Source organism: Triticum urartu, chromosome 6 (genome assembly GCF_003073215.2).
Source record: "Triticum urartu cultivar G1812 chromosome 6, Tu2.1, whole genome shotgun sequence".
Lineage (NCBI taxonomy): Eukaryota > Viridiplantae > Streptophyta > Magnoliopsida > Poales > Poaceae > Triticum > Triticum urartu.
Window position 1 is genome coordinate 427778931 of NC_053027.1, and position 10948 is coordinate 427789878.

Below are 10948 nucleotides of genomic sequence, written 5' to 3' on the forward strand. Positions count from 1 at the left end.
TGTGATAATTATATTGTTGAATTCATTCATGATGCTACTGAAAATTAATATGAGAGAGGAACATATGCTTCTAGGCTTCTCGGTAATATCAAGTTTCCTCTCTATGTGTTGAAAGTCTTGCAGTTTTGCTTGTTTTGCCTTCCTATGCTAGTTGATTCTTGTTCCTATAAATTGTTTGCTCACAAAATCCCTATGCATAGGAAGTGGGTTAGACTTAAATGTGGTTACCATGAGATTCATGATGCTCTCGTTATGTTTCAATTCTTATCTTTTATGTGAGCAATATTGAAATCATCATGCCTAGCTAAAAAGCATTAAAGAAAAGCGCTTGTTGGGAGACAACCCAACATTTACCCCTACTATTTTTGTGTGTTCACATGATTAAGCTACTGTATTAATCATGTTTTATAGCTTTTGTTATGATAAAGTGCCAAGCAAAGCCTTTGGGATAGTATGGATGATAGTTGACTTGATTCTGTGCAAAAATAGAAACTTTTGTGCCCAACAACAGAATTGATCTGCTCTGCTGGAATGGGATAAATTCTTGATTTTTATATAGATGATTTACATATGAATTTCACATGTTTTCCTAATTTTTCAGAATGTTTTGAGTAGCAGAAGTATGGTCGTTGTCTAGATCATTACAGATTGTTCTGTTTTTGACAAATTCTGTTTTCAATGCATAGTTTGCTTGTTTCCTAGTTTCTATGGCTTATGTTACTCAATATAAATTGTGGAAATGATAAGGTATAGTAGGAATTATGTGGAAATAATTATGAATCTTGTCTTTGACAGTACCAAAGTGAATGATTTTCTTTATCATACTAACCTATCTCACGAAGTTCCGTTAAGTTTTGTGTGATTGAAGTTTTCAAGTTTTGGGTGAGATATCGATATGAGGAGAATAAGGAGTGATAAGAACCTAAATTGGGGATGCCCAAGGCACCCCAAGGTAATATTCAAGGAAGATCCAAGCAACTAATCTTGGGGATGCCCTGGAAGGCATCCCCTCTTTCGTCTCCAACATTATCGGTAACCTCACTTGGAGCTATATTTTTATTTGTCACATGATATGTGTTTTTCTTTAAGCATCATTTTATTTTATTTGTATTTGCTTTCTTCTATTTAGAATAATGTTTTGTATGTTTTATTTCAATAAAAAGGTCAAGTATAGCCTTTACCATGCTTATTTTGCAAGTCTACATGTTGCTGTTTAAAAACAGAAAGTTTGATGTCATTGTCTGAATTCTTATGGAAATTTGAGTATGTGATAAAATCTTGAATTTTTTACACAATATGATATGATAAATTTTCTACAGTGTGGTAAGTTTTCAGAATTTTTGGAGTTAAAGAAGTATCGATATTCTTGCACTCTTTACAGACTGTACTATTTTGACAGATTGCGGTTATGTATGCATTGTTTGCATATGTTTGCTTGTTTAATGATTCTATTTAAGAATAGGAGTATTAAATATGTGGAGGCATTTAGTATGAAATGTTTAATAATAATTTTAGTGATTTTCTAAAATAGAGAATGATAAGGTTTTGCATTAATTTATACTAACTTATCTCATGAGTTCTTGTTAAGTTTTGTGTGGATGAAGTTTTTTAGATTTAGTGAAACCGTGATATAAAAGGAATTAAGGAGACACAAAGCTCAAGCTTGGGGATGCCCAAGGCATCCCAACATAATATTCAAGAAGTCTCAAGCATCTAAGCTTGGGGATGCCCCGGTAGGCATCCCACTTTTCTTCATCAACAATTATCGGTTAGTATCGGTTGAGCCTAAGTTTTTGCTTCTTCACATAAGTTGTGCTATTCTTGAAATGTCATTTCATTTTGTTTTGCTTTATGTTTTAATAAAATGCTTAGATATTAAGTTTTTTAAATAAGAGAGAGTCCTCACGTAGCTACCTATTTACTTAACAACTCATTTGATCTTCACTTATATCTTTTTGGAGTAGTTTGTCATTTGCTCTCATGCTTCACTTAAATTTGTTTGAGCTTGTTACAAGAAATTGCAACATATGCAATTAGTCCCAAAGTTATAGATATCCAAGAAGGATGTAACTAAAACTTTCATGAAGATCATTGGACAAAATAAACTTGATTCTTTGTAATAGTTTTTCGGTATGATGATAGTGATATGTGAGTCATGTTGGTGAGTAATTATGCTTTAGTAAGAATATTGGTGTTAAGGTTTGTGATTCCCTATGCAAGCACGAAAGTCAATAATTATTGCAATGAAATTACATCCTACTTGTCCTGCATTATTTGGTGTTAGTTATTCTTAATGCTCGTTTATGAGATTTGTTGTTTCTTGGTTGAATGCTTCTCAATATTATGCTAGCCTTCCTTGCACTAAGTGGAATACTACTTGTGCATCCAAAATCCTTAAACCAGTTTTGCCATATGAGTCCACCATACCTACCTATATGCGGTATTTCCGTGCCGTTCTAAGCAAATTTGTATGTGCCATCTCTAATTTTCAAAATAAATTTCCTTTTTGTGTGCTCGTACCGCTCATGAAATGGTAGGGGTGGCTGATATTTTTCCATGCTAGATGTGTTATTCTCAGATGAGTGTTTATTCACTTGTCATTGCACGAGAGTACGGCAAAGTATTAGGGATGCCAGTCCCGAAATGAAAAATGAATTTACTTTATGTTGTCAAAATAAATTCCTTGGAAAGTGTTGGTATGGACGGTACCCATGGATTAGGTTAGCTGTGGAATGTTAAAGTATGGTGGAAAAAGGAATAACTTATTTCTGTTTGGGAACCGCCTATGGTATATCTAGCATGGAAAGTATTGGGAACTACTCGATCATTTTCGTTGACAGGAAAAGCATGCCACCCAAAATGTTTTATCTCTATCTTTTTTGCTTTGAGCTCAGGCACCTCTACAAATCCCTACTTCCCTCTGCGAAGGGCCTTTCTATTTACTTTATGCAATTTTATTTTTATTTGAGTCCATCTTCTCTTATAAAGCACCAAAAGGGGCACTATGATCGTACTGAGCATTGGAGTGTAGCTAATATGCGAGTGTGTTTCATGAAATGGATCATGATTGAGCATGAGTGCTAGGGAATAACTTTCTTTAGTGTTGATATTTTGAAAAGCATGGTTGCTTGTTCATATGCTTGAGTATTGAAATTCTCATGTCAAAACTAGACTATTGCTTTGAACCATATAAAAGTCCAAATGTCCATGCTACAAAAAAAAGAATATGTGATGAACATGTTAGGCAGCATTCCACATCAAAAATTCTGTTTTTATCATTTACCTACTCGAGGACGAGCAGGAATTAAGCTTGGGGATGCTGATACGCCTCCAATGTATCTATAATTTTTATTGTTCCATGTTGTATATTATCATTCTTGGATGTTTTACAATCATTTTATAGCAACTTTATATCATTTTTTGGGACTAACCTATTGACATAGTGCCCAAGTGCCAGTTGTTTTTTGCTTGTTTTTTACTTCGCAAAGAATCAATAACAAACGGAGTCCAAACGCAGAGATTTTTTCCGGACCAAAGGACACCCAGTGGGCCAAAGACATACCACAGGGGTGGCCTGAGGGGGGCACAACCCACCTGGGCACGCCTGGGGGCCTAGGCGCGCCCAGGTGGGTTGTGCTCACCTTGGTGGCCTCCCGCACCGCCTCTTCGCCCTATAAATTGCCAAATATTCCAAAAACCCTTGGGGTAACCCTAGATCAGAAGTTCCGCCACCGCAAGCTCTTGTAGCCACGAAAAACCAATCTAGACCCCGTTCCGGCACTCCGCCGGAGGGGGAAACCATCACTGGTGGCCATCTTCATCATCCCGGCGGCCACCGTGATGAGGAGGGAGTAGTCCACCCTCGGGGCTGAGGGTTTGTACCAGTAGCTATGTATTTAATCTCTCTCTCTCCTCTCTCTCTCGTGTTCTTGAGATGGCACAATCTTGATGTATCGCGGGCTTTGTTAATATAGTTGGATCATTTGGTGTTTCTCCCTCTCTATCTTGTTTTGATGAATTGAGTTTTCCCTTTGAGATTTCGTTTTATCAGATTGAATACTTTTATGGATTTGAGAGCACTTGATATATGTCTTGCATATGAATACCCGTGGTGACAATGGGGTATTATATTAATTCACTTGAGATATGTTTTGGCACTCAACTCGCGGATTCCTGAGGTGACATTGGGGTAATCTATGCATAGGGGTTGATGCACGTTCTCGTCTTTTGTTTCTCCGGTAGAAATCTTGGGGCACTCTTTGAGGTTGTTTGTGTTGGATTGAGTATTATGAATTTGAATTTGCTTTGGTGTTATTTTAGTACAAACTCTTGATAGATCGATCGGAAAGAATAACTTGGTGTTATTTTAGTATGAACTCTTGGATAGATCGATCGGCAAGAATAGCTACAAACAACTTCTTCATATGTTCTCTGCTATATAGGAACTTGAAAGATCGATACGGTCGACTAGAGGGGGTGAATAGGAGACTACAAATTTTAATCTTTCTTGTAGATTTTAAGGCTTAGCGGATAAAAGAGTTCACTAGATATGCAACTAGGTGAATGCAACCTATATGACAAGCAAGCTCCAAGAAGAAAAGCTAGGCAACAAACTACTTAGCAAGCCAACAAGCATACAACAACAAAGAAAGGTGCGGGAAAGGATTAACCACAAGTGAGACGAGGACGCGGATTTTAACCCGAAGTTCACTCTTCCTTGGGGAAGAGCTAATCTCCGTTTGGAGCGGTGCCGGAGCCAAAGCTTGCGGAATGCCACCAAAGGCTCACCGTATTCTCCTTCGAGTCACCCCCAACGGATGAGCCTCGAACCACTCGGGGTTGGTCTTGAAGGCGACCACCACACCTTTACAAACTTCTCCGGAGCACACCACAAGCAAGGAAGCTTCCGGAGGAACCTCTAACCGCCTAGGAGCCCAAGCTCCAAGAGTAACAAGTCAATGGGGAAGAAATGTTGCGGGGAACGCGATTTGGTTTGGTCAAGTTGTAGATCGGGTCTTGCTCTCCCAATCCCCAAAGTTTCAACAAGTTTGGGTGGAGGGATTGAGAGTATTGAGCAAAATGGGGTGTAGCAATGGTGGAGCTCAACAAGACATTAGGGTTAGGGTTGGAGGAGGAAGAAGGCCTTTTTATAGTGTTCATGTGAGGGTGGGGATTTCTGCCCGTTGGACCCCGTGCGCACGGGCTAAGTCAGCCCCGTGCGCACGGGGTATCCAGAGACAATCGCACCACCCCGTGCGCACGGGGGTCAAAAGACCCCGTGCGCACGGGGTATCCAGAGAGTTACGCAGTACCCCGTGCGCACGGGGGTCAAAAGACCCCGTGCGCACGGGGTACCCAGAGAGTTACCCAGTACCCCGTGCGCACGGGGTCAAAAGACCCCGTGCGCACGGGGTACCCAGTAACTTACTGTTGCAACTTTCTGAGTACCACACACACACACTAGGTTCATATGAGGTGGTTGGAGTGGGAAGGGTAAGAGAGTAAGGCTCGGTAAAGGCATTCCCACACAACATTTATCCACACAGACCCCTCTTAATAGTGCGGTCTTTCCTACGACTCGAAGCAAACCAAAACTAAACCTTCGAAGCGTCGAAAGACCACGCCTTTGTCCTTTTTGAAATGGGGGGTCGCACATCTCCATCGCGGGCACTTAGAACCAATAACCTGAGATAAACTTTAGCAACCGATATTAGTTCAACTAACCACATTGTCATCACACCAAAATATAGCTTAAGTGCCATTAGCACTTTCAATCTCCCCCTTTTTGGTGCATTGATGACAACGTGGTTAGAGCATGGCAAAGAGGATAAACAGATAGAAAGCCATGGAACAAATAATGATCATGATAGCTCCCCCTATATGTGTGCCCGAAAACAAGAATGCATCTAGTACACCCATAGGAGGTTCGACCAAGATCATTATTGAAAAGTCATGAGATTCATCAAAATAAACCTATAACGGTGCCTAGATCTCATGACACAGTGTGGTGAGCAAATAATGTGAGACCCAATAAGCATAAGAGGAATAATGCAAGGTTCAATAATAAAGCTAGAGTCTCACAATAACGCTAGAGCTCACAACCACACAGACGGAAAGGAAATAAGAGTATCTCAAGCCAACTAAAACCAACCAACACGAGAAACACGAGGCTTGAGATCTCAACACACCCACGAACACACCACACCACACCACCACTTCTCCCCCTTTGTCATCAAGACAACAAAAAGGAGACAAATGGCGACACGAGACCCACTAGACAAGAGGAGGAGCACTCGAGGCATCATCATCATCATCAAAACGCCACCCGGCCATTGGGAAAGACCGAGCAGTGGCCTCACTGTCGACGTCCTCTGAACCTGGACCGACCTCCTCACCAGCAGCAGCCCTTGCTGCCTTCTGCTCACGCCGAACAAGCTTCTCCTTGTTGATTTCCTTGATCTGACGACGCTGAATCGACTGACACATCTTGAACATGTTGCTCAAGGTCTTGAACAGCGACTTCTTCTCTCCCTTGGCAAAGATGGCCTCAGAGCCAACAGACTTGGCCTTACCACGAGGGATCCGTGCAGTAGAGGACATGCCTGGAGTGTAAGTAGCACGATCCTCAGGCCTAGGGTTGCGCCCCTTCTTGATGGGCACATAGGGAGCAGGAGCAGCTGGGGTCCAGTTGGAGTTGCGCTTGGGAACATCAGTCTTGAAGCTAGCAATGTACTTTGCTGGACAGACGGTCTCAATCAACGCCTGTATGAATGGAGCATAGATCAAAGACTTGTTCTCTTGTACACACTGACGCAGCTCGTAGTACATGAAATCCAGAACATCCACTTTCTTCTTCTGATGAAGATACACAAAGACATCAAGCATGGAGCTCCGAATGTTATGGGAATCCCCGGCCTTTGGAGTGAGGGTATACCGCAGGATATGGCGCATGGTGTCATAGAGGGGCAAGAGTCTTTGATTGACCAGTGACAAACGACTTCTCTTGTTTGTAAGCAAAGGCAATCTCATCCTTAGTGCGCTGCCCACTTTCCCGAACAATGCCAAACTCATCAGAAATAGTCTCTTCATCCATGAATGGGTAGGGAATGATCTCGGAGAACTTTGCCATAGGAGCTGAGCACTGATACGTTCCGGACATCCATGTGAGGGTGCGAGCAGAATCATTGGAGAAGTACAGAGTGGCAAAGAACTGCATCACTAGATCTTCATTGTAGGGGTGGTTGAAAGTGACAAACGGAATCAGACCCAGTCGTCCAAGAGCGGAGTACACACCGGGATACAGATGATCATTGTCGCGCAAACTCTCGGTGTTGACTTGCTTGACTTGGTCATAAGAAGCTCATGATAGATTCTTTGCTGAAACCCATTCTTGAAACGGGGATCCATTCCCATACTCGTGGCCGCAACATACGGATGGTTCTGTCTCTCAGCCCAGATCTCTGGCTTGGTCCACTTGACAAGAGGCATATTCCGGAGGTCACGCCTGCCCGGAGTGACTTCCTCCGGACTAGACTCCTCTTCCTCTTCTTCATCTTCCTCATCACGATCATCTTCTTCATCTTCCTCACCACGATCCTCTTCTTCTTCTATGTCATCATCTTGTGAGTCATATTCTTCCTCAGATTCATCGGAAGCCTCAACAACGGGCCGCTTTGAGGCTGCACGTCGAGCACGGCCCTGACCTGTCCCAGACCCCTGACCCATGCCTTCAGACGGCTGACGACGAGCAATGGTGAAGTATTTTGATCCTCCTTTTGCACGCTTGCGACGAAGCTCAGACCTCTTGTCAGCGGAGTCTGAGACACACACACAAAACCAACAACACAAAGCACGAGGCACAAATGAGTACAAGTGCAAGATAGATGGCAAGTAGATAGACAAAAGGCTAGGCAATAGTTCCTGGATAGCCCGTGCGCACGGGGGTCCCGTGCGCACGGTATAGGACCGTGGGCACGGGGCCCCGTGCGCATGGGGGTCAAACACCCCGTGGACACAGGGGTCTCCCAGCGGCAGCCACTACCAGAAAGGGCTCCGGGAGTGGGTGCAGCAGAGGGACCAATGGATCTACTCACTAGACTTCTATCTACAAACTAGTTGAGGCCAAACGAATCTAGGGAGCAAAGAAACCCTAAAGCTAGAACAAAAGAGGGGAACTCAAGGAGATGGAACAAGAGGAGAGGACCAACCGGAGGAGGACCCCATCAGGATCCAGATCCACAGAGGAAGAACTCCGACAAGCCCGGAGGAGCTCCGGCGAGAGGAGGCGACGACGGCGGCGCTGGAGGCTTCTGGGGAGTGGAGGGGGCGAATGGGTGGGAATGAACCCGAGCCCCCCCCATGCCCCACCTCTTCAGGACCAGAAACCGCAGACCCGCCGCGTGCCCGCACGGGCTAAGTGAGCCCCATGCGCACGGGGGCCCGTGCGCACGGTACAGAGCCCGTGGGCACGGGGCCCCGTTGCACGGTACAGGCCCGTGCGCAGGGGTATTCAGGAACTTTGACATGAGTGGATTTTTAAATACAGGGCTGAGTGTATACTCTTACCCCTACTTCACAAAGCACTCGTCTACATTTCTGAATACGCCGCGAGGAAAGTCCTATCACTATGGAAAGGGTATATGTGGAGCACTTGTACCAAAAGAGAGCGAGGAGAACCAACCAAAAAAAGAAAAGAAACAACACACCACACACACGAAACAAACACGGACAAACCCTCAAGCGAGGGCGGTGGCCGAGGCCACCATGTTTGAGTTTACTTGGTATGGCACCGCGAAGATATGAACCTTGGGCCCAAGACCAATACTCATCTTTGAAGCACAAGTACCACCTAAAGTGGCTTATGTGAAAGATTGTGTTTGTTTTATGCACTTCTAGGATAAGATAGCTCATGAGTTGAGCTAGCTCCCCCTAGACATGTGCCTACATCTAAGCAAGATAGTACATGAGTATGTGTGTGTGAGCAAGAGTTTCATCCGAAGTTACTAATATCCACGATATTTAGCTCATGCCTTAACTCGCGGAATCTTGCTTCGTCAAGGGGCTTGGTGAAGATGTCTGCTAGTTGATTCTCGGTGTTGACATGGAGTAACTCAATGTTTCCCTTGGCCACATGATCTCTAATGAATGATGACGAATCTCAATATGCTTGGTCTTGCTATGTTGAACCGGATTCGGCGATCTTGATGGCACTTTCATTGTCACACCAAAGAGGCACTTTGTCACATTTGACACCGTAATCCATCAAAGTTTGCCTCATCCATAGTAATTGGGCACAACAACTTCCGGCAGCAATATACTCGGCTTCGGCTGTGGAGAGAGATATACAATTTTGCTTCTTTGAAGACCAACTTACCAACGATCTCCCTAGGAATTGACATGAACCGGAAGTGGACTTGCGATCAACCTTGTCTCCGGCCCAATCCGAATCCGAGTACCCATTAACTCAAATGATGATCCCTTGGGATACCAAAGGCCCAAGTTTGGGGTATGAACCAAATATCGAAGGATCCTTTTCACTGCCGAAATAGTGGCTCTCCTTAGGAGCGGATTGAAATCTTGCACACATACACACACTCAACATAATATCTGGCCTAGATGCACAAAGGTAAAGCAAGGAACGATCATAGAGCGATATACCTTTTGATCCACTTCTTTACCATTTGGATCAAGATGAAAGTTGACCATTTGTGGCCATGGGTGTCTTCATTGGCTTGACATCTTGCATTTTGAATCTCTTGAGCATGTCTTGGATATAACGAGATTGATTGATGAAGGTTCCGCCTCTCAATTGCTTCACTTGAAAACCGAGAAAGAACTTCAACTCTCCCATCATGCTCATCGCAAATTCCTTAGTCATAAGATTCTCAAACTCAACGTTAATAGCATGGTTAGTTGACCCAAAGATAATATCATCAACATATATTTGGCAGACAAACAACTCTCCTTTTACCCTCTTCGTAAAGAGAGTGGAATCTATTACCCCAATCTGGAACCCCTTCTCGCTTAGGAACGCCGTAAGGTGATCATACCAAGCACGAGGTGCTTGTTTGAGTCCATAGAGTGCCTTATGGAGTTCATAAACGTGAGAGGGATGATCGGGGTCTTCAAAACCGGGAGGTTGCTTGACATACACCAACTCCTTAAGAGGACCATTAAGAAATGCACTCTTAACATCCATTTGATATAATTTGAAATCATGATGAGAGGCATAAGCAAGCAAGATGCGAATGGATTCGAGACGGGCAACGGGGGCAAAAGTTTCACCAAAGTCCAAACCTTCAACTTGGGTGAAACCTTGTGCCACTAACCTTGCCTTGTTCCTTATTACTTGTCCATATTCATCTTGTTTGTTCTTGAAAATCCACTTTGTTCCAATGACATTATGAAATTCCTTGGGTCTTTCTACAAGGGTCCACACTTTGTTGCGTGTGAAGTTGTTGAGTTCTTCATGCATGGCATCTATCCAATCCTTAAGGGCATCTTCCACACACAAGAGACAAACGAGTGATGTTCACAAAAGTTTGCCAAACGTCTACGAGTAGTTACCCCCTTTTTGATGCTTCCGTAGATGTTCTCGGTGAGGTGTTGAAGATGTTTTAGCTTGGCGGCCACTTTTTGCTCTTTGCGGTCAAGCTCTTCTTCACTTGGTTTTGGACTTGATGAAGAAGCTTGCCCTTGAGATTGCTTTAGCCTTGGAGACACTCTTCTCTTTGCAACCACAGGTTCTTGCTCAGTAGGAAGTGATGACGATGAAGACACTTGTGGTTGGGGTTGATCTAGATCTTGATCATGACTTTGAGCTTGATCTTGAGCCTCAACGATTGGTTCTTCATTATTCGGAAGAGTTTGCTCTTGATCTTGCTCAGGAATATGAGGGTCTTGATCTTGTTCTTGGATAGGTTCATTACTTCCCAAGGCATCTTGTACA